General features: G+C 39.7%; 1 protein-coding gene across 1 annotated transcript in view; it reads left to right on the forward strand.

Moving 5' to 3' along the window:
* The window catches only part of TAF12 (TATA-box binding protein associated factor 12), a 50,849-nt gene that overhangs the window by 676 nt on the left and 24,672 nt on the right, over nucleotides 1–25,501 (forward strand). The gene's annotated exons all lie outside the window — the stretch shown is intronic.

Genomic DNA, 25,501 nt, shown 5'->3' on the forward strand with positions numbered 1-25,501 from the left:
AAGGATTTGGAAACGGTATAGGGATCCATTTTTTTAAGTCATGTTTTCTGAACCCTGTGTAGTAAAGGAATTTATTCTGGGAAAGACGACTCCTTCGCGCCGAGTACTTGGCTTTTTGGCAGACTTTCCTTGGGTCAGAGACCTAATCTAGGAAGCCCATCTGCAAGCATCTTCGTTTTCTGCTTCATTCTTGCGAAGTTAGGATGTGAAGTTGGAAACAGTTTAAACTCATTATATGTTTTATAAGTGCCATTAAATTCCATACACTCAACCCTGATGAAGCGCAGACCTCTTCGTCTCAAATAGGAGAATGTCAGACTTCTGTTTTACAGTTAAGGAGGCTAAGGTCCAGAGAAGGTTTAGGAGCATGGTGAGGCAATGATTAATTAGATTGTAATTTGACACAGTACTCTGCAGTGCTAGAGTTTAGGAGGTGCTTGGTTTATATTCCTTGAATAAATGCTTCTAGAATCTTTGCTCCACTATAAAATGCAAGAGGGAAAATTTAACATAGTACTCTATTTTAGTACTGTGGCTACAGTAGTACTATGGATGTAACTTACCAGTAGAAAGACCTTTAAATGAAACCCAATTTTTCTAAAATCTGTAAATCGTTAGAAAGTTGCAAATCAAGTTGTGTCCTGTATTCATAATATAAGCATTTACTGGGATGGCTCCTTTTAGATATGGATAGTGGGGGACTTGGACCATTCAGTTCCCTTCAGTAACAATATATTTTATTGAAATCTACACAGACTACCTAGACATTGTCTTAAGCACTTCCAACTGTTATATCATGTAATTATCACTCAGAACCTCACAAGTTAGATTTTTTAGTCACATTTTACACATAAGGAAGTAGATTCAGAGAGGTTAAGTAACTTGCCTAAAATCACATGGTGCTAAGGGGCTGAGCCCCAGCCAAATTCAGTTATGTGCTGCCAAAAGCTTTCTGCTTTTCTAGGTGGATTTCTCTCCAAGTCTCAGTTTGCCCATCCACAGAAAAGAAGTGATAATTATACAAAGCAGATCTTTGAATGACAGGCACCCTCCTCTTAAGGCTTCTCTTAATGTCAAGTACTCAACATGGTTAGAGTGCTTTTAGAGAATGGTATTTAGGGAGAAATGAATTCCTTTGTTTTCAGAGAAGCAGAGAGATTCAAAACAGAAAAATGAGACTTGTGTAGGGCTTTTCCTTGCAATAGAGTAAACTATATTTAAGTTTAGAAAGCCAAGAAAGACCAATTTGAAGGGTTTAAATTGGATTAACTTTACAATTAACAGTAACATGAACTAGATGGTTGGGAACCTGGGATAACTTAGTTGAACCTACAGTTTTTTTTTCCCATTGGGTTAGCCTGTACTTAATGCAAGGCATATATACTCTATGCAAATGATCAAATCTTATTTACACCAAATTATAAGGTAGAATATGCAACCATTTCAAAGTACTTGATGGTTTGATTAATTCCTGAGTTAACAATCTTATCTATAATTGCAAAATGTACTGTTTCACTCATTTGTAGCATTAACTGAGTTATTATAATAGGATTTTACAGTATCTGATTAGAAAATCATTGTATTAGAGTTAGAGTAGATATGAACATAGGAAATATTATTTTTGACCTGAGGTCTTCATGAAAGTACCAAAATGTTTTAGAAGCAATATATCAGCAATGTTTGCAGTCTGTGCTGTGAAACAAGTATGTTGGAGGCAGAAGACAAACTGAAATCTGTATGTAATGACCATATTTAAAATCTTACACTGCTTCTTAAAGCTGACAGGGGCTTTAGAATTTGCCTAGTCCAGTTCCAGATATAGATGTAGAAACCGTGAACAAAGGAAGCTCACATAACTTGTTAGTGGCAGAGTTAGGATGGCACCCACCTCTCTTGACTCATCCCTGTTCTATAGTATCTCTTATCAGCCTTCTGCTGACCACTTGTGGCTCTTCTTTTTTCAATCTCTGTGGCCATAAAAAATGGTTATAGTGTGCCACCAGTACATGAGTATGTGTGCTGAGTTAATAGCAGGATGGATAAAACCTTTTAATTTAATGTAAAAGATTTAATGTAACCAAGATTTAGAAGAGAGAAGAGCATATATATAAGATTAGCAAACTTATTTATTAGTGTTGACCATGTATCACACACTATTCTAAGTGTTTTAAGTATGTTAAATCAGTAAATTGTCATAACAACCTCATGAGGGACAATGAGGAAACTAAGGCCTAAAGAGATTAGATAACTTGCTCAAGGACGTACAACTAATGAGTGGCAGAATTGAGACGAGCCCAGACACTGCCACTAGAGTCCATATCCTTGAGCACTGACTGTGCTATATATTACCTTTCTGTAAAGTCAAAACTGTCTAAAGGGACAACCTAGTCAATCCACCCGTATTAGCTTCACACTGGGAAAAAAAATGCCCCACATTTCTGTTTCTCTCAAGTCCTACAGACTAAAGTTAGTTGATTCTTTTGGTTTATTTAGGCTGGAGTTATGAGCTCATTTAGATAAATCCAGAAGCTGTAGAGGAGAGAAATAGCTAGGTAGAAAAGCCAGTCATTAAGTCAGGTCACTCACCACAGTGACAAGGCTTTTATGCCACCAGGCAGGTCCCTTTGACTCCAGGATTTTATTTAAATAATTACATTCGTAAACGTTTCAGAGGTAAAAGGATTTTTAAAGACAATGTGATCTTCTATTTTCTTTTTCCTTTCACTTAAAAACAAAACAAAACAGTGAGTAGAACAGATGCTCAGAGAAGGCCAGTAGTCTTATATCTACTGCAGGGTCTCCCGGTTACCTAACCTCTGAAATTCAAATCCTCTCAATATAATAGTAGGGTTGTAATTGGATTTCTGTTTGAGACAAAAGATTATTAAAAGGAAAAACAATTAGAGATTATAATCTGCAACCTAACAGTTTTAAAATGTTACGGACAGGGGTGTAGTGTGGAGTGGAAGGAAGGCCTGGTTAACTTAATAGACCTGTAATGTAAGCCATACAGTCATATTTTGGTAGAATTATTAAATATTTTCAACTGTAAATCATTATGGCATGGACTTTACAGAGTTATTTGTGAATTCCCTAGCATATGGTTTTCACATAGTAGGTATGAATTGACTGTTATAATTCTTTTAAACTGTCCCAAAGATAATGCCTTTGCTTTTACACAGCAACATATGCCTATCTCTTGGCATTTTGAACAATTGAGAGTTAAAGATTTGAGTAAGCCGGAGGCAGCCATGGTATATTGCATAATGGAATTCATATTATTCACAGTCAGTTCATTCCATTGTGCTTGGTCAGTTTCATCCACAATTGGGCTTGATGGGAGTTGCTGATAAACAGGTAATTTGAACTTTGAGTCGTTGACCATTTTGATCAGGATGTTGGTGTTTTGTTTTACTTTTTAAAATTTATTTTTTAATTTACAGAAAATAAAATATACTTTTTTTTGGTATACATTTCTATGAGTTGTGACAAATGTATACTTGTCATGTAACCACCCACAATCAGAATATAAAACAGTTCCATCACCCCACAAAATTTCCCTCATTCTGTCCCTTTGTTGTCAAAACTTTCCTACTTCTATCCTCTGGCCACCACTGATAAGTTCTCCTTTCCTATAGCTTTGCCTTTTCTCAGTATCTTATAAATGGAATCAAACAGTAAGTAACATTTTGAGTCTTGCCTTTCTCTTAGCACAATGCATTTGAGATTCATCCATATTGTTTTTTTTTATTACTGATTAGTATTCCATTGTGTGAATATATCATTGTCTGTTTTTCCATTACCTAGGTGAAGGATGTTTGGGTTGTTTCTAGTTTTTGGTGATTATAAATAATGTTGCTATAAACATTCACATACAGGTTTTTGTGTGAATGTAAGTTTTCATTTCTCTAGGAGAAATACCCAGGAGTGGGATTGCTGGGCCATATGTTAAGTATATGTTTAACTTTAGAAGAAATTGCCAAACTGTTTTCCAAAGTAGCTGTGCTATTTTCATTCCCATCAGCAATATATGAGAATTTCATTTGTTCTACATCCTCTCTAGCAGTATTGTCAATTTTTTGTTTTTTAACTTAAGCCATTCTAGTAGGTGTGTAGTGGTATTTCCTTTTGGCTTATTGTTTGTTTGTTTGTTTTCAGGAGGTACTAGAGATTGAATTCAGGACCTTATACATGGGAAATAGGCATTCAACCAGTGAGCTGTATCTGCTCCCCAATGAGAGTTGGGTTTTTTGTTTGTTTGTTTGTTTTTAGGAGGTACCAGGGAATGAACACAAGGTCCTGGGTTCCATCCTTGGTACCTCCTAAAAACAAAAGAAAGAAAAAAAAAACCAACTTGAGGGAGCTGGTGTAGCTAGTCGCTAAGCAAAGTCTACTTACATACGAGGTCCCTAGTTCAATCCCTAGCCCCTGTACCTCAAAAAAAAAAAAAAAAAAGGAAAGAAAGAAAGAAATACCATCTGCGTAATATAAAACCTGTAGGAGAATCTGTCTCAACAAATTTAAAACAAAAAAATCTTAAAAAAAAAAAAAGAATAGGGCCCTTGAAAACATTATACTAAGTGAAAGAAGCCAGTTGCAAAGACCACATATTATGTGATTCTATTTACATGACGTGTCTAAAAAAATAGGCAAATGTATATAGAGAAAGTAGTAATGGTTGCCTAGGGCTGGAGTTTTTGAGGGGAGATGGAGGGTGACTGCTAATGGGTATGGGGTTTCTTTTAGGGGGGATGGAAAATCTAAAATTAGATGTGATGACAGTTTCACAACCCTGTGAATATAGTAAAAACCATTGAATTGTACACTTTAAATAGATGCATTTTATAGTACGTGAATTGTTTCTCAATAAAGCTGTTTTTAAAAATGAGGAAGCTTATGAAATTATCTTTAAGATATATTCAGTGAAAATGCAAGGTACAGAGTAATGAGTGAGAATAGAAAAACAAAATGAAGCATATACATAATTAGAATATTTTTCAACCGCATGTAAAAGAATGCAGATCTGATATAGGCAACAACATGGATGAATCTTGAAGATACCATGTCGAATAAAATAAGCCAGACAAAAAAGGACAAATGCAATATGATTTCACTGATATGAAATCATTAAAATAGCAAATTCTTAGAGTCAGAAACTAAAATACAAGTTACCAAGGCCTGGGGTTGGGGTAGGGAATAGGGAGTTAATTTTTAATTGGTAAAGAATTTCTCCATGACATGATAGAAAAGTTTTGTTAGTGGAAGATGGTAACACAATATTGTGAATGTAATTAATAATACCACTGAATTATATATTTAAACATTGTTAAAGGGGAAATTTTAGGTAGTATATGTGTTAGAATTTAAAAAATACCACCTAGGGCTCTAGTTAATAGTACAATTATAATAATATTCTTTCTTAAATTGTAGCATAGGTACCACATTAATGAAAAGTTTTAATAATGAGGGGAGGTATATGGAAACTCTATTTTTGCATAATTTTTCTGTAAATCTACAATTTTTCTAATAAAAATACATAAAAACAAACAAAATCAATTGGTCAGAGATGTGAGGGTTTATTTCTGAACACTGAATTTTATTCTGTTGGTCTGTATGTCTCCTCTTGTGCCTGTACACACTGTTTTGGTTATTATACCTTTGTATTGAGTTTGGTTTTTTGGTTTATTTTTATTTTTATTTTTATTTTTTTTTAGTTAGTGGGGCCTGGGATTGAACCTAGGCCCTCAAATGTGGGAAGCTGGGTCTCAACTACTGAGCCACATTGGCTTCCCTGAGTTGGTTTTTTCACTTGTTTTGCTTGTTGTTTGTTTTTGTTTTTTCAGGAAGCAACAGGAACTGAATCTGGGACTCCCATGTGGGAGGTGGGTGCTCAACCACGTGAGCCTCATTTGCTCCTTGTGTTAGATTTTTTTTTTCATTGATTTCTTTCTCCTACCCCCACCTGTGTTAAATTTTGAAATTGGGAAGAATGAGTCTTCCAACTTTGTTCTTTTTCAAAATGATTTTAGCTATTTTTTTTTTGCCTCTTGCCCTTACATATGAATTTGATTTTTGTCTCTTCCATTTTTGTGAAGAAGGCTGTTGGAATTTTAATTGGGACTGCATTGAATTGTAAATATCTTCAAGTAGTATTGACTTCTTAATATTTAGTCTTCCATTCCATAAACCTGGAATGTCTTTTCATTTATTTAGGTCTTCTTTAATTTCTTACAGCAATATTTTATTGTTTTCCATTTATAAGTCCTTTACATCCTTCATTAAATTTATTCTTAGATATTTGATTATTTTGGTTGCTGTCTCACTGTGATTTTCATTTGCATTTCTCTGTTAGCTAATGATGTTAAACGACTTTTCATTGTTTATTAGCCATTGTGTATCTTTGGAGAAATGTCTATTCATGTCCTTTGTCTATTTTTAAATTGGATTGTTTGTCTTTTTGATGGTGAGTTGGAAAAGTTGTTTATATATTATGGAATTAGACCCTGATCAGATTATATGATTTGCAAACATTTTCTTCCATTCTGAAGGTTGTTTTTTTTTTCATTCTCTTGATTGTATCCTTTGATGCACAACATTTTTAATTTTTATTAAATCCAATTAATATTTTCTTCTGTTGCTTGTGCTTTTTAGTGGGAATGTAAAGTTTTCATTTCTCTGGGATAAATATCCAGGATTTCAATTGCTGGGTCCTATGGTAGTTGCATATTTAGATTTTTTCTTTTACATTGATTTTATTGAGGTATAATTTTTGTACAATATACACATTTACCTTGACGAGCTTTTTTAAAAGTAGTTTTATTGAAATATATTCACATACCATATACCCTATCCGAAGTACATGATCAGTGGTTTTTAGTATTATCACAGCATTGTGCATTCATCACCACAAAAAATCTTACAGCTATTTCATTACTCCAAAAAGAAAAACTCAGGGAAACAGATTTAGCCCAATAGCCAGGGCATCTGCCTACCACACGGGAGGTCCAGGGTTCAAACCCAGGACCTCCTGACCCATGCGGTGAGCTGGCCCACGTGCAGTGCTGATGTGCGCAAGGATTGCTGTGCCACGCAGGGGTGCGCCCCTGCGTAGAGGAGCCCCATGCGCAAGGAGTGCACCCCATAAGGAGTGCCGCCCAGCACAAAAAAAAAAAAGAAAAACTCCACACCCCTTAGCAGTCACCTCTCAAACCCTCTGTCCTTCCCCAGCCCTACATTAACTAATAACCTAATTCCTTCTTTATAAATTGCCTTATATTTGCATTTCATAGGAATGGTATCATACAATATGTAGTACTTTGTGTCTCTGGTTTCTTTCACTTAGCATAATGTTTGGGTTTTTGTTTTTGTTTTTTTAAGATTTATTTTATTTATTTCTCTCCCCTCCCCCCCCCCAGTTGTTTGTTCTCTGTGTCCATTTGCTACGTGTTCTTTGTCTGCTTCTGTTGTTGTCAGCGGCATGAGAATCTGTGTTTCTTTTTGTTGCGTCATCTTGTTGTGTCAGCTCTCTATTCCTAGGCAGGCTGCACTTTCTTTCGTGCTGGGCAGCTCTCCTTACTGGGCACACTCCTTGCGCGTGGGGCCCCCCTACGCGGGGAACACCCCTGCGTGGCACGGCACTCCTTGCGCGCATCAGCACCGCGTGTGGGCCAGCTCCACACGGGTCAAGGAAGCCTGGGGTTTGAACCGTGGACCGTGGACCTCCCATGTGGTAGATGGATGCCCTAACCACCGGGCCAAGTCTGCTTCCCTGGGTTTTTTTTTTTTTTTTTTTTTTTGCCTGATATTAACATCTTGTAATGTTAACATACATTTGTTCAGTTTCAAATAAAAAATGTCTTATATATGCAATATTACCCATATTCATATTTCACATGAGTTTTCACATTACGTTTTTTACCTTTCCTTCCAGGAATACACATGACCTTAGACTTTCCTTTTTTTTTAAAAGATTTATTATTTTTAAATTTATTTCTCTCCCCTTCTCCCCTACCAGTTGTCTGCTCTCTGTGTCCATTTGCTGTGTGTTCTCCTGTGACCGCTTCTATCCTTATCAGCGGCACTCCTTGCGCACATCAGCAATGTGCATCAGCACTGCATATGGGCCAGCTCCACATGGGTCAAGGAGGCCCGGGGTTTGAACCGTGGACCTCCCATGTGGTAGGTGGATGCCCTATCCATTGGGCCCAGTCCGCTTCCCTAAACTTTCCATTTGAAACACTGTCATACCCATATAATAACTCTGTTAGTTATAAACACTATGTTGTGTTTTCACCTTTTCTCTTCATTTCCAAAGAATAATAAACAACCTTTTAAAAATTCTGTACAAGTTAAACTTCAGCTTTCTATTCTCTAATCTCTGTTTTCTGGTGATCTGTATTCTAGTTGTTAATTCCATGAGTTTATGCAATATAATTAATTTATAATAATGCAGTCATACAGTATTTGTGTCTAGCTTGCTTCACTAAACATAATGTCCTCTAGGTTCATCCATATTGTCATATGCTTTACAACTTCATTTTTTCTTACAGCTGCCTAATATCCCATTGTGTGAGTACACTACACTTAGTTTATCCATTCCTTGGTTGAGGGACAGCTGGGTTGTTTCCAGCTTTTGACAATTGTGAATAATGCTGCTGTGAAGATCAGTATGCAGATGTCTATTTGTGTCACTGCTCTCAGTTCTTCTGGATATATACACACTAGTAGTATTGCTGGGTCACATGGCAAATCTCTATTCATCTTCTTGGCTGTACCATTCTGCATTCCCACCAACAGTGAATAAGCATTGCTGTTTCTCCACATCCTCTCCAGTACTTGTAGTTTTCTGTCTTCTTAATAGTGGCCATTCTGATAGGTGTGAAATGGTCTCTCATTTTAGCTTTTTTTAAAAAAATTTTATTATTTATTTATTCCCCCCCCTTGCTGCTTGCTTGCTGTCTGCTGCGCCAGCTCTCCGTGGGTGTGGGCACAGGCCATCAGCTCTCCACGGGTGTGGGCCAGTTTGCCTTCACAAGGAGGCCGTGGGACACGAACTCAGGGCCTTCCATATGGTAGATGTGAGCCCAATCGATTGAGCCACATCTGCTTCCCACTCTCATTTTAGCTTTGATTGGCATTTCCCTAATCCTTAGTGATAATATTTTTTTCCCACTATTTGTATTTCTTCTTTGGACAAATGTCTATTCAAGTCTATTGCACATTTTTGATTGGGTCATTTGTCTTAATTATGAGTTATAGCATCTCTATATATATCATGGATGTTAAACCCTGATTGGATATGTGATTCCCAAATATTTTCTCCCATTGAGTTGGCTGTCTTTTTACCCTTTTGATGAAGTCCTTTGAGGTGCAAAACTTTTGTTTTGAGGAGGTCTCATTTTCTATTTTTTCTTTTGTTGCTCATTCTTTGGGTGTAAGATCCAAGAAACCACCATCTACCACAAGATCTTGAAGATGTTTCCCTATATTTTCTTTTAGTAATTTTATGGTCCTGGCTTTTATGTTTAGGTCATTGATCCGTTTTGAGTTGATTCTTGTACAAGGAGTGAGATAGGGTTCTTCTTTCATTCTTTTGGCTGTGGATTCCCAGTTCTCCCAGTATCATTTGTTGAAGAGACTATTTTGTCCTGGTAACGTGGACTTGGTAAGTTTGTCAAAAACCAATTGGCTTGGGAAGCGGATGTGGCTCAACTGATAGAGCATCTCTCTACCATATGGAGGGTCCAAGGTTCGATCCCGAGGGCCTCCTGACCTGTGTGGTAGGCTAGCCCACGCGCAGTGCTGCAGCATGCAAGGAGTGCTGTGCCATGCAGGGGTGTCCCCGCGTAGGAGTGGCACTGCACACGTGGAGAGCAGATGCAACAAGATGATGCAACAAAAAAGAGACGCAGTTTCCCAGTGCCACCAGATAATGCAAGGAGACTCAGAAGAACACACAGCGAATGGACACAGAGAGCAGACAATGGATGGAAGGGGAAAGAAAGAAATATAAATTTTAAAAAAAGCAAAAAACAAACCAAAAAACCCATTAAAAAAAAACAAAAAAAACACACAAATTGACAGTAGAGGTGAGAGTTTATTTTTGGACTCTCAATTCTACTCCACGATCAATATATCTATCTTTATGCCAATACCATGCTGTTTTGACCACTATAGCTTTGTAGTATGTTTCAAGGTCAGGCAGTGAAAGTCCTCCATATCTCTCTTGTTTTTTAGAATGCTTTTGGGTATTCAGGTGCAATTTCCCCTCCAAATCAATTTAGTAATTGCCTTTTCTATTTCTGTAAAATAGACTGTTGGAATTTCTATTGGTACTGCATTTGAATCTATAAATCAGTTTGGGAGGATTGACATCTTCATGATATTTAGTCTTCCAATTGCATGAACACAGAATGGCTTTCCATTTGTTAAGGTTGTCTGATTTCTTTTAGCATTGTTTTATAGTTTTCTGCATATAGGTCCTGTATTTCTTTGGTTAAATTGATTTTTAGGTATTTGAGTTTTTTTGTTGGTATTTTTTTTTTTTTAATTTATTTAATTCCCCTCCCCTCCCCCAGTTGTCTGTTTTCTGTGTCTTTTTGCTGCGTCTTGTTTCTTTGTCCGCTTCTGTTGTCATCAGTGGCACGGGAAGTGTGGGCGGCTCTCCTTACGGGGCGCACTCCTTGCGCGTGGGGCTCCCCTACGCGGGGGACACCCCTGTGTGGCAGGGCACTCCTTGCGCGCGTCAGCACTGCACATGGGCCAGCTCCACACGGGTCAAGGAGGCCCGGGGCTTGAACCACGGACCTCCCATGTGGTAGACGGACGCCCTAACCACTGGGCCAAAGTCCGTTTTCCTTTTGTTGGTATTGTAAATGAATTTTCCCCCTGATTTCTTTCTCAGATTGTTCAATACTAGTGTACAGAAACATTTCTAATTCTGTGTGTTGATCTTGTGTGTTAACCACTTGGCTGAGCTCATATGTTAGCTCAAGTAGTTGTTTTTTTTTTAAATAAATGTTATCCCCCCTACCCCCTTGTGGCTTGCTTGCTGTCTACTCTTGGTGTCCATTCGCTGTGCGTTCTTCTGTATGTCTGTATTTATTTTTTATTTATTTCCCGCTCCCTTGTGGCTTGCTTGTAGTCTGCTCTCTGTGTCCATTTGCTGCATGCTCTTCTGTGTTTTTTTTTGTCTCCCTTTTTGTTGCATCACCTTGCTGAGTCAGCTCTCTGCGGCGCTTGTGGGCCCAGTGGCTCTCCACGGTGTGCTCGCAAGGGAAGGAGCCCTGGGATGCAAACCCAGGGCCTCCCATGTGGTAGACGGGAGCCCAACTGATAGAGCCACAGCCGCTTCCCAGCTCAAGTAGTTTTGCCGTAGACATTTCAGAATTTTCTAAATACAGGATCATGTCATCTGCACATAGAGTTTTACTTCCTCTTTTTCTCTTTGGATGCCTTTTATTTTTTCCTGTGTCATTGCTCTAGCTAGAAGTTCTAGCAAATATTGAATAACAGTGGTGACATTGGGCATCCTTGTCTTGTTCTTGATCTTAGAGGGAAAGCTTTCAACCTTTTCCCACCGAGTATGATTTTGGTTGTGCTTTTTTCATATATGCCCATTATCATATTGAGGAATTTTCCTTCTATTTCTATATTTTGAAGTGTTTTTATCAAGAAAAGATGCTGGATTTTGTTGAATGCCTTTTCTACATCAATCAAGTTAATCATATGTTTTTTTCCCCTTCAGTTTGTTAATGTGGTGTATTACATTAATTGATTTCTTATGTTGAACCACCCTTGCATACCAGGAGTAAATCTGAGTTGGTCATGGTGTATAATTCTTTTGATATACTGTTTTGGACTCTGCAAGTATTTTGTTGAGAATTTTTGCACCCAAGTTCATTAGATAAATTTTCTGTATATATATATATTTTGTATTATCTTTATCTGGCATTGTTATTAGGGTTATGTTGGCCTCATAAAGTGTGTTTGGTAATTTTCCTGCCTCTTCAATTTTTTGGAAGAATTTAAACAGGATTGGTGTTAATTCTTTTTGAAATGCTTGGTAGCATTCACCTGTGAAGCCATCTGGTCCTGAACTTTTCTTTGTTGGGAGGTTTTTGGTGGCTGATTTATCTCTTTAAATGTGATTGGTTTGTTGAGTTCTTGTATTTCTTGTAGAGTCAATTTAGGTTGTCTGTGTGTTTCTAGGAATTTTTCCATTTCATCTAGGTTGTGCAGTTTGTTGGCATACAGTTTCTCATAATATCCTTTTGTGATCCTTTTTATTTCTGTGGGGTCAGTCATAACTTACACCTTTTCATTTCCAATTTTATTTATTTGCTGCATCTTTTTTTCTTTCTTCTTTTTTTTTAAGATTTATTTTTTATTCCCCCCCCTCGCCGTTGTCTGCTCTCTGTGTCCATTTACTGTGTGTTCTTCTGCATCCGCTTGCATTATCCGACAGCACTGGGAAACTGTGTCTCTTTTTTGTTGCGTCATCATGCTGCATCAGCTCTCCGTGTATACGGCGCCACTCCTGGGTGGGTTGCACTTTTTTCACGCTGGGCAACTATCCTTGTGGAGCACACTCCTTGCGTGTGGGGCGTCCCTACGTGGGGATGTCCCTTCGTGGAACGGCACTCCTTGCATATGGCATCACTGCACGTGGGCCAGCTTACCACACGGGTCAGGAGGCCCTGGGGATTGAACCCTGGGTCCTCTATATGGTAGACAGACACTCTATCAGTTGAACCACGACCGCTTCGCATCTTTTTTTTTCTTTGTTAATCATACTAGAGGTTTGTCAATTTAATGATCTTCTCAAAGAACCAGCTTTTGGTTTTGTTGATTTTCTCTGTTGGTTTTGCTGCTCTTCTCAATTTCATTTATTTCTGCTCTGTATTATTTCTTTCCTTCTGCTTGTTTTGGGAACGGTTTGTTGTTTGTTTTCTAGTTTCTCCAATTGTTAAGTTAGAGCTTTGATTTTAGCTCTTTTTTCAATGTAGGAATTTAGGGCTATAAATTTCCTTCTCAGCACTGCCTTCGCTTTATCCTCTAAGTTTTGATAAGTTGTGTTCTCATTTTCACTCATCTCAATATATTTACTAATTTGACATACAATTTGTTCTTTGACCCACTGATTGTTTAGAAGTGTGTTGGTTAGCCACACACGTTTGTGAATTTTCCCTTCTTGTCCGTTATTGATTCCCAGCTTCATTCCATTATAATCAGAGAAGGTGCTTTGTATAATTTCAGTCTTCTTGAATTTATTGAGACCTGTCTTGTGGCCAAGATGTACTCTATCCTGGAGGAAGATCCATGACCACTTGAGAGAATGTATAACCTGCTGATTTGGGATATAATGTTTTGTATATGTCTGTTAGGGCTAGCTCTTTTATCATATTCAAGTTTTCTGTTTCCTCAATCTTCTGTCTAGTTGTTCTATCTACTGATGTGAGTGGTGTGTTGAAGTCCTCAAACTATTATAATAGAGATGTCTTTTTCTCCCTTCTTTTTCCAGAGTTTGTCTTATATATTTTGAGGCACCCTGGTTAGGTGCATAGATATTTATACCAACATTTCTTCCTGGTAGATTGTCCCTTTTATTAATATATAATGGCCTTCTGTATCTTTTACAACTTTTTCGCCTTTAAAGTCTGTTTTGTCCAATATTAGTATAGCTATCCCTGTTCTTTTTTGGTTGCTGTTTGCATGGAGTATCTTTTTCCAACCTTTCACCTTCAGCCGGTTTGTATCCCTGGGCCTAAGGTGAGTCTCTTGTAGGCAGCATATGGACGGCTTATGTTTTTTAATCTATTCTGTCAGCCTATTTCTTTTTTTTTTTTTTAAGATTTATTTATTTACTTTATTTATTTTAATTTATCCCTCCCCTCCCCCAGATGGTTCTCTCATCTGTCTGCTCATTGTTTGCTTGCCTTCTTCAGGAGACACCGGGAACCAAACCCGGGACCTCCCACATGGGAGGCGAGTGCCCAGTGGCCTGAGCCACATCTGTTCCCTGTGGGCTGCAGCATCTGCTGGCTTGTAGCATCTGCTCACGTAGGCGTTTGCTCGTTGTGGTGGTTGCCACATTTAGCTCGTTGTGGCCAGGGTACAGTGCCTAGCTTGTTGTGGGGGGGGGGGTGTTGTCTAGCTTGTTGCAGCGGGTACAGGTGTCTAGCTCATTGCAACAGGTGTATGCATCTGCTCGTCTTCTTTAGGAGGCCCCTTAGAACCTGAACCCAGGACCTCCTATGTGGGTAAGCAGGCAGCCAACTAGTTGAGCCACATCTGCTTCCTCTAGTCTTTCTTTCTCTCTATTTTTACATTTAATTAATTTATTTCTCCCCATCTACTCATTGTTTTGCATTTGCTGGGTCTGTTCTTTGTGTGCTTGTCTTCCTTTTTTAGGGGGCACCAGGAACTGAACCCAGGACCTCCCGTGTGAGAATGAGGTGCCTAATTGCTTGAGCTACCTCCACTCCCTGCTTTGTTGTAGCTTTCATTATGTTTTCCTCCTTGTGTCTCTTGTTGCATCAGCTCATGCCATCTATTGCATCAGCTCACTCTCTTATTCATCTTCTTTAGGACACACCAGGAACCAAACCTGGGACCTCCCATGTGGTAGGTAGGTGCCCAACTGGTTGAGTCACATCTGCTTCTTTTGATTGGGGAATTTAATCCAGTCACATTCAATAATATTATGTGAATGTATTTTATTTTATTTTGTTTTTTGTGTTTTATGTTTTATATTTTATTATATTTTAGGAGGTCCTGGGGGTTGAATCTGGGACCTCATACATGGAAATCAGGTGCTCAAACCCATTGAGCTACACCCGCTTCCCTGTAAGCCTCCCTTTAATATTTTCCTGCAAAGATGGATTCTTTTTTATGAACTCTCTTAGTTTCTGTTTATTTGTGAATATTTTAAACTTATCTTCATATTTGAAGGACAGTTTTGCTGGATAAAGAAGTCTCAGCTGGCAATTTTTCACTTTCAGTATCCTAATTATATCATACCATTGTCTTCTCACCTCCATGGTTTCTGATGAGAAATCTGCACTTAAGTCTTAGGGGCGTCCCTTGTATGTGATGGTTTGCTTCTCCCTTGCTGCCCTCAGAATTTTCTCTTTATCTTTCATGTTTGACTTTCTGAGTAGTATGTGTCTTGAAGTAGGTCTGTTTGGATTTATACTGATTAGGGTATGGTGCACTTCTTGGACATGTAAGTTCATTTCTTTCACGAGAGTTGGGAAATTTTCAGTGATTATTTCCTCAGATACTCTTTCTGCCCCTTTTCACTTTCTTTCTCCTTCTGGAACTCCCATGACATGTATGCTGTTGGATTTTGTGTTATCATTCAACTTCCTGAGCCCCTATTCAATATTCCATTCTTTTCTCTCTCTGTTCTTCTCTCTCTTCAATTTCAACTATTCTGTCTTCTGTAGCCCTATTCTTTCTTCTATCATTTCGAGTCTCCTTTTGTATGCCTCTAATGTGTTTTGATCTCACCTATTTTATCTTTCATTCCCATGAACTCTGTTATTTTTCTATTCAAGTTTTAAATTCTTTTTTTGTGCTAGCCCAGTGTCCTCTTGATGTCCTTTATTTCTATAGCCATATTGTCTTTCAATTCATTAATTTGATTTTCAAAATTTGTATGAATCTCATTGATTAGTTGTCTCAAAGCCTGTGTCTCATTTGGGCCATTTTCTTGGGCCATTTCTTCCATTTTCTTAGTGTGGCTTGTAATTTTTGCTGATTCTAAGGCATCTGATAATGATGGTGAGTTTACTCTGATGTTCAGTTTCTCATCTTTTGTAGAGATTTACTGGTGGGAGACTGTATGTTACTGCTGTTCTTTGATTCTTGGTTCAACCTACTCTAGGTCTTTAGGATTGTCCCTGTTAGTTGCTCAAATCTGGGCCATGGATCCAGTAATAGGTTGCAGATGCGCTTCCAGTGGCTTTGGGAGTGAAACTAAAGACTGGAAAGAGCCTCTCTTACTAACTTTTAGTTTCCTCTCACACACTTCCTTGGTCAGCCAGCTGATGGCTCTCCTCGGCAGCCCCTTCAGCTCAGAGCCTGGTTGGGGTTCTAAGCCAGCCAGATCAATGTGATAGAGGATTCTCCATGGAGGTTGTTCAGGAGCCTTGCAATTCAAATTTTCTCAGAGGCTGTTCTCCAGCCTTTGCTGGCAGTCCCCTCCTTTTTTGCACTTAGAAAATAATTCTGCTTCCCTCTGAGTCCTCAACAATCAGTCATGGTCAGTAGGGAGGGTGACTGAAAGGGTCAGAAGTCTTTAGTCATATGCAGGCTCCCAAGGGAAAAAATGTCGTGGCCACACCTGGTCTGGAAGTGCTTGTGGGACACAGCAGATCAAATTTCTTGGCCAAAAGCTGAAAGCTGAATAAACCCTCACTTGCATCCCTCTCTCTCTCATTTCTTGGGGAGATAGATCCCTGCAGTCCCCTCTGTCCTTAGCCTCTGGCCTGAGGCCAGAGAATTCAAAATTTATGTTCATGGGGACAGGGAAGGGTGCTGGGTGGCTGCAGCTGCAGCTTCTACGCATGATCTTTCCTGTGCCCCTCTCACTTCTGGGTGGTGTCCAGCCTTCCCCTGGTGTCCTCAACCCTATAACATTTTTTTCCAGGCCATTTCTGCCTTTTCTCTAGCTATTTTTCTGGGAAAGAGGAGAGTCCTGTGTCTCTTTAATCCGCCATCTTCCAGGATGTCTACCTTGATGAGTTTTGATAAGTTTATGAACCTATAAAAGCATCACCCCAATCAAGATAGAGATTGTTTGCATTACCTGGGAAATGTCCCCCTAACTGTGTGGTCAATCTCTGCCCTACGTTATCACTAGAGATTAGTTTTACCTGTATTAGATTTTCATATGAATGCAGTCATACAGTATGTATACAAGTTTTGTTTTGTTTTTCAAAAGATTTATTTAGTTAGTTAGTTTCCCCCCTTCCCCTCCTCCCACCCTGCTGTTTTTGCTGTCTGTGTTGTCTTCTCTTCTCATTTTCTCTCCTCTACAATTCACTGGGATTTGATCCTGAACACCTCTGATGTGGAGAGAGGTTCTCTGTCAATTGAGCTACCTCAGTTCTTGGTTTTTGCTGCACTTCACCTTGACTTTCCCCTTGTCTCTCTTTTGTTGTGTCATCATTTTGCTGTATGACTCACTTGTTTGGGCACTGGTAGACCATGTGGGCACTTGCATGGGCACTAGTTCACCATGTGGGCACTCATGTGGGCACTGGCTCACCATGTGGGCACTCATGTGGGCACTGGCTCACCGGACAGGCACGCTTTCTCCTTTTTCACCAAGGCCCCAGGGATCGAACCCAGGTCCTCCCATATGGTAGGTGGAAACTCTATCACTTGACCCACATCCACTTCCCTGTATCCCAGTTTTAAGACTAGCTTCTTTTTCTTCTGTAAGTTTTAAAAATTTACTCATTAGTATATTGTGTATCAATAGTTTGTACTTTTCTCTTTTTCTGTTTGATATAAACTTTTTTAGAGCATTTTTAGATTTATAGAAAAATTGTAAAGAAAATACAGAGAGTTATAGCTCAGTGTTTTTTGTTTTGTTTTAAAGATTTTATTTTTTCTTTATTTCTCTTCCCTTCCCCCTCCTCCCCAGTTGTCTGCTTTCTGTGTCCATTTGCTGTGTATTCTTCTGTGACCGCTTCTATCTTTATCAGCGGCACCAGGAATCTGTGTTTCTTTTTGTTGCGTCATCTTGCTGTGTCAGCTCTCCGTGTGTGCGGTGCCGTTCTTGGGCAGACTGCACTTGCTTTCGCGCTGGGCGGCTCTCCGTACGGGGCACCCTCCTTGCACGTGGGGCTCCCCTACACGGGGGACACCCCTGCATGGCAGGGCACTACTTGAGCACATCAGTACTGCACATGGACCAGCTCCACACGGGTCAAGGAGGCCCGGGGTTTGAACTGCGGGCCTCCCATGTGGTAGGCGGATGCCCTATCCATTGGGCCAAGTCTGCTTCCCTATACCTCAGTGTTGACAGTGCTTTATGTATTCGAAATACTAGTCCTTTGTTGGATATGTAATTTGTAAATATTTTCTCTTTCCATCCTTTTCCCATGGGCATTCAGAGGAAAGATTTTTACTTTTGATGAGGGCCAATTTATCTCTTTTTTCTTTTATGAATTGTACTTTTTAAAATATAAAATTTTGAAATATGTTGAAACTCACAGGTTAGTTAGAAAATAATGTAAACCCCATTCAGAGAACTCCAACAAATATCTACCCCACCCCCACCCCAGGTTCACCAACTTTAACCCTTTGGCACATCTGCTGTAACATTCTGTTTATCCACCTATTTATTCATTTATTGATCAATCAGTCAGTCTGTTTACCAATTCCCTTTCTGAACACTTTTGTGTAGGTTGTATACATCATGCTTTTTAAACACTTACTACTAACATTTACATTTCCTAAGTACAAGGACATTCACCAGTGCAATCTTAAGTATAATCAAGCTCAAGCAATTTAACATTCCTATAAAGCCCATAGTCCACATTCCAGCCTTTTCATATGTCCCAACAATATCCCTTTGAGCCTTTTCTCCTCCTTTCCTAGATCCCATCCAAGATCATGCACTCTATTCAATTGTCAGTGTTTCTTTAGTACTTTTTTTCATTTTAAAAAAATTTGAGACAGCATTTATACAATATAAACGTCCCATCTTAGCCACTCCTAAGCATGCCATTCAGTGGGATTAATCACATTCACTATGTTGCCGTACCCTCACCACCTTCCATTACTAAAACCTTCCCATCTCCGCTACCAGAAACCCTGCATCCATTTTGCATTAACCTCCCATCCTCCCTGTCCCCCGTCCCTGTCAATCTATACTCTTATTTGTCTTTTCTTTGTAGTACCATGGGGCTTAAATTTAACATCCTAAATCTGTAACAATCTTATTTGCTTTGATCTCAATGTAATGTCTATAATATATACAAACTATGTTCCTGTATCCCTGTCTTCCTACCTTTGTCTAATTCTTGTCACAAATTCCATGTTATACATTATCAGTCTAAAACCACTGATTTCTTATTACATTTTATGCATTTGCCTTTTAGATCCTGTAGAAATTAAAAAGTGGAGTTACAAACCAAAAGTACAATAGTACTGGCATTTTATATTTACCCCTGTCATTACCCTTACGGGAGATCTTTATTTCTTCATGCTGCTTCAGTTTATTATCTATTGCCCTTTCCTTTCAATCTATAAAACTGTCCTTAGCATCCCTTGTGTGTCTGCTCTCCTGGTAACTACTCCCTTAGCTTTTGTTATCTGGGAATTTTTAATCCGCCCCCCCCCTTTTTTTTACCCCATCAATAAAGAATTTATTGATCATACCCCCCAGGTATGTTAACGCAGGAAAAATTTACCATTGTATTATATACATACAACATCAATATAATAATGTAGTACTATTACTACATATATATTTTGAATTTTGTGCTTTATTTCTCCTTTATTTTTCTATTAGCCTGATCTCCTTGAGGGGTTAATAAAAAAAAGTCTGGTTCATCCCTCTATCTTCTGTTTCTTACATCTAACTTAGAGATATATTCAATAAGTACTTATTATTTTTAAAGTTTATAAAGTCATGTTTATTGGCATTGTACAGTAAAATTTACCCTTTTAAGTATATACTAATAGTCATGTAACACCCCTCCCCGCCCCTATTCCCTTATACTCCTTCATACTTAAAAGCTCTCTATCCCTGGGAAACCATTGATCATATAAAACCTGTAACAAAAACTAAGTCCTTGTGATCTGTGTATTATTAAAAAAATGATAATAAAATGGTGAAAAGAGAAAAAAGGAAACTAAGTCTTGAAAATATATCAGATACTTTTGGCATACCACCAAAATGAAGGTAGTGTCACATTTAATTATAGATGTGCATATATTTTACTTAGTGTAGAGATAAGTCTTAGCCAGAATTAAGCCTACCATGGCCATATATATGCCTTATCAGTAACGTTACAATACATTGTAAAAGCATAATCTTCAGAATAGCCCAATGAAAGGAATTTTAAAATGCTAACCGAGTTATAAACAAAAGTAATCTACTTAAAATAACTCATCTTAGCCACGTCTTTGTGAAGTATATGAACTAAGATTATGGATTTGATTCTCTTGTTCTTTTGGTATTAATACTATTAAGCTTCAGATTGAGACTGGTTGATGAAATACCATGAATATACCCTATCCACTTGAAAAGACTTCTCTTCATTCTATCTTTCAAACAGCAGCCCTTAAGTTCCTCAGCAGCTTGAACTTGACAGCCCAGTCACATGTGGGAGTAGAGAGGGCTCGCTAAGTACTTAATGAATGAATAGGATTCAAAAATTCTGTGTGATTTAATTTATAAAAGGCATATGTCCATGTATGAGTTACATAAAATACATAATTTCTAGAAATTGTACAAAGCATTATATACTTATATAACCCAGACTTTACAATATATTTCATGTAGTTTGTCATACATTACATAGTTATATTGTCTATTTTGTAAAATGTATGTTATATAAAATATATGGCGTTTTCTGTTGTCTTATGTAGTGAGATATAAAAATACAAAATTTAATTTCCCTTTACATAATTCAGTTATATATATATATATATTTTTTTTTTAAAGGTTTATTTATTTATCTTCCCTTCCCTCCCACCCCAGTTGTCTGTTCTTATGTTATTTGCTGTGTCTTCTTCTTTGTCTGCTTCTGTTGTTGTCAGCGGCACAGGAATCTGTATTTCCTTTTGTTGCGTCATCTTGTGTCAGCTCTCCGTGTGTGCAGCACCATTCCTGGGCAGGCTACACTTTCTTTCACGCTGGGTGGCTCTCCTTACGGGGTGCACTCCTTGCGTGCATCAGCACTGCGCATGGGCCAGCTCCACACGGGTCAAGGAGGCCTGGGGTTTGAACCGCAGACCTCCCATGTGGTAGATGGACGCCCTAACCACTGGGCCAAGTCCACTTCCCTGTTATATATTTTCTAAAGATATTATGGAGAAATAAAAAATGTGAAACTTCATTGCCACATTTAAAAATTATTATTTGTTACTAAAATCCATCTCAACTTTTGGGAAGGACAGATTTGCTGCATGTGGAATTCTTGTTAGCAATTTTTTGCTTTCAGCATTTTAAATATGTCATTCCACTGCCTTTTTTTTCCCCAAAGGTTTATTTTTTATTTATTTCTCCTCCCCGCCTCCCCCGCCCAGTTGTCTGCTCCCTGTGTCCATTCACTGTGTGTTCTTCTGTGACCGCTTCTATCCTTATCAGCGACACCGGGAATCTGTGTTTCTTTTTGTTGCATCATCTTGTGTCAGCTCTCCGTGTGTGTGGCGCCATTCTTGGGCAGGCTGCACTTTCTTTCACGCTGGGCGGCTCTCCTTACGGGGCTCACTCCTTGCGCATGGGGCTCCCCTATGCGGGAACACCCCTGTGTGGCACGGTGCTCCTTGTGCGCATCAGCACCACCTGTGGGCCAGCTCCATATGGGTCAAGGAGGCCCAGGGTTTGAACCGCGGACCTCCCATGTGATAGGCAGATGCCCTATCCATTGGGCCAAGTCCGCTTCCTCCACTGCCTTCTTTCCTCCGTGATTTCTGATGAAAAATCAGCACTTAATTTTGAGGCTCCCTTTTATACAACATATTGCTTCTCTCTTATGTTTTTCAGAATTCTCACTTTATCTTTGGCATTTGACAGTCTGATTATAATATGCCACGGCATGGGTCTGTTTGGGTTTATCCTATTTAGAGTTAGTTGAGTGTCATGGATATATATAGTAATGTCTTTCATTAAATTTGGGATGTTTTCAGGCATTATTTCCTTGAATATTCTCCCTGCCTGTTTCTTTCTTTCTTCTCCTTCTGGACCCTTAAAGTGTGTGTGTGTGTATTTTATTTCTCTACCCTTCCCCCCCTCCAGTTGTCTGCTGTCTGTGTCCATTCGCTGTGTTCTTCTGTGTCCGCTTGTATTCTTGTCAGCGGCATCCAGAATCCATGTCTCATTTTGTTGCGTCATCTTGCTGCATCCACTCTCCGTGTGTGTGGCACCATTCCTGGGCAGGCTGCACTTTTTTTTTGCTCTGGGCAGCTCTCCTTATGGGTCGCACTCCTTGCTTTCCTACATGGGGGACACCCCTGCTTGGCACGGCACTCCTTACGCACATCAGCACTGTGCGTGGGCCTCCTCATCACACGGGTCAGGAGGCCATGGGTTTGAACCTTGGACCTCTCATGTGGTAGGCGGACACCCTATCCATTGGGCCAAATCCACTTCCCTTACAGTGTGTATATTGATTTGTTTGATGGTGTCCCACAAGTTCCTCAAGTTCTGTTCACTTCATTCTTTCCTCTTTCCAGTCCTCAGACTGGATGATTTCAATTGTCTTATCTTCAAGTTCACTGATTTTTCTGCCAGCTCCAATCTGCTATTGAGCCCCTCCAGGGAATTCTTAGTTTCTGTTGCTTTCGTCATCAGCTGTTTAGTTTCTTTTTGTAATTTCCATCTCTCTATTGATATTCTCTGTGTTTGTCCTTTGCTTTCTTATAGTTCTTTGTCCATGTGTTCTTCTAGCTCTTTTTTTTTAAAATTAATTATTTATTTTTTTAAATTACATTATGAAAAATATGAGGTCCCATTCAACCCCACCGCCCCCGCCCCCCACTCCCCCCACAGCAACACTCTCTCCCATCATCATGACACATCCATTGCACCTGGTAAGTTCATCTCTGAGCATCACTGCACCCCATAGTCAATGGTCCACATCATAGCCCAGACTCTCTCACGTTCCATCCAGTGGGCCCTGGGGGGATCTATAATGTCCCGTAATTGTCCGTGAAGCACTATCCAGGACAGCTCCATGTCCCGAAAACGCCTCCACATCTCATCTCTTCCTCCCGTTCCCCACACCCAGCAGCCACCATGGCTACTATGTCAAGTGAGGGCTTAGATTCCATATGGGTACTGGATGCACTCCTCCTGCTTCCAGTTGTAGACACTCTAGGCTCCATGTTGTGGTGGTTGACCTTCTTCAACTCCATGTTAGCTGAGTGGAGTAAGTCCAATAAATCAAAGTGTAGGAGCTGAAGTCTGTTGAGGCTCTGGGCCTGGGTGTCATATTATCAGTCCAGAGATTCAAATCCCCTACATATATCTTAAACCCAGCACCGACTACAATTCCAATAAAGTAGCATGCAAGTCTTGTGAAAAGAGATCCCCTCTGAGTCCAATTCCATCATGCAGAAACACCAGGTCCAAAGAAGGGCTATCTGTCATGGCAGTGAATCCCTTCTGCCATGACCATAGAACCCGTGGGTCTCTTTATCCCTCAAAAGAACCAATACCTGGGGTTGTATCTACCTTATCTGTCTCTTAGACTCTGTTCAGTTGTACATAGGGGTATTCCTTCTGACAACCTCCAGACTCTTTTTTAGAGACTCACAGCCTTATAATCTCATTTCTCCTTTCCATTTCCCCCTTACATTAGGTCAAACAGCTTCCCGAAGTCATGTTATTATATGTAGACAGGTATATTCTGCTGTTCCGCACTGAATCTTTAATTCAAGGTCATTTTTTTTTTTTTTTAATTTAATTTCCCCCCCTCCCCTGGTTGTCTGTTCTTGGTGTCTATTTGCTGCGTCTTGTTTCTTTGTCGCTTCTGTTGTCGTCAGCGGCACGGGAAGTGTGGGCGGCGCCATTCCTGGGCAGGCTGCTCTTTCTTTTCACGCTGGGCGGCTTTCCTCACGGGCGCACTCCTTGCGCGTGGGGCTCCCGCACGCGGGGGACACCTTTGCGTGGCACGGCACTCCTTGCGCGCATCAGCACTGCGCATGGCCAGCTCCACACGGCTCAAGGAGGACCGGGGTTTGAACCGCGGACCTCTCAAGGTCATTTTATAGTTGCTTCTTCAGCTGGTATGTGGTAGTGATCCCTCGGTGCCAGGGAGGCTCATCCCCGGGTGTCATGTCCCACGCTGGGGGGAATGCATCGCATCTACACGCTGAGTTTGGCTGTGAGAGTGGCCACATTTGAGTAACATGCAGGCTGTCAGGAGGAAACCCCCAGGCATCTTCTAGCTCTTTAAGCATATTTAAGTCCATTTTTTAAGTCTGATATGTCCCAGATCTTGCTCTCCTCCTTGAAGATTTCTAATGCTTTAATATTCTCCTTTGCTTGGACTATCCCTTCCTGTTTCTTTGTTTTATAACCTTTGCTGAAACCTGGATATTTCTATATTTTAATGTGTTATTGCCAAAATTAACACTCCATGGGGTCTGTTCCTTCAGCTTGTAACCAGCTAGTATTATGAGTTTTCTTTGAATTCCCGGAGCTAACACAAAAAAAAGGAAAGCACCGTTCCCAGTCTTTCCAGATTGACCCTTTTGACCTGTACTGTCTCCTTCAGGATTTGAGAATAGCTCCAGGCCAAAGTGTAGGGGCCTTTTTGATCCTTTCTGCACATTTCTGGGGCATGTGCACATGTGGCCCTAGGGATTTCTCCATTTGGCCCTAGGAATTCCCCAGTTTACATGGATATTCCCCTTCTTCCCTAGGAAACCGTTTCCTCTCTGTCCTGGGCACTGCACTGCATGTCCTACAGCCAGCAATCCCTTGCCCCAGGCAGCAAGACTTGAATGCTTCCTCAGAGCATTCTGTAGGGGAATTCTGTGAACTGCTGTCTGTAGGCAGACGGGATGGCAAGTTGTTCAGGTCATCACCAGACATTTCAGCCAGACTTACATGTCTTAGCACAAGGGACATGTGCACATGAGCTACTTTATTCCCTCTGGAACTGGGACCAAGGAACCGTATTGGGATCATGGGCTAGCTCTGTGCGGAGCCAATGTGGGGGTTAGGGAGGGGTCAGTCAGGGTGCCTAGAGACCTTACTGCTTTTATGAAACATTTTTCTTGATTTGGCACATGCCCTGTTACTGAAGGCCTTTGTTTTCGGGGGCTTTGAGAAAGATGTTTCTGCCAGTTCTTGCTCGTTGTTCAAAGTTTCTGTGGGGGGATGGAGCCCTGAAGCATCTTACCCTGCCAGGCTCATTGGGGCAGGACCAGGATTGTGCTTTTGATGTCAAGCCTGATAACTCTTTGCCTAGCCTAGATCCCAAAGATTTTCTCCTATTTTTTTTTCTCTAAAAGTTTTATTGTTTTATGTGTTACACATTTAAGTCTGTGATCTATTTGAACAAATTTTTGTAGAAGGTGTGAGGTTTAGGTTTGTGATTTTTAAAAAATATTCTGTTTTTTTTTCTAGTATATGATTAAACCTTCTCTTCCTATACACCTCCCATTCCAAATGGAACAAATATTTAAATTTTAAACATAATAGCAGGTATTTAACAGATGTGTTCAGTCATATATCACCATTTATTACATAATCGTTTTTTCCAAACCGATTTTATTGATACATATTAATAAATCATACAGCTTA

Source organism: Dasypus novemcinctus, chromosome 9 (assembly GCF_030445035.2).
Source record: "Dasypus novemcinctus isolate mDasNov1 chromosome 9, mDasNov1.1.hap2, whole genome shotgun sequence".
NCBI lineage: Eukaryota > Metazoa > Chordata > Mammalia > Cingulata > Dasypodidae > Dasypus > Dasypus novemcinctus.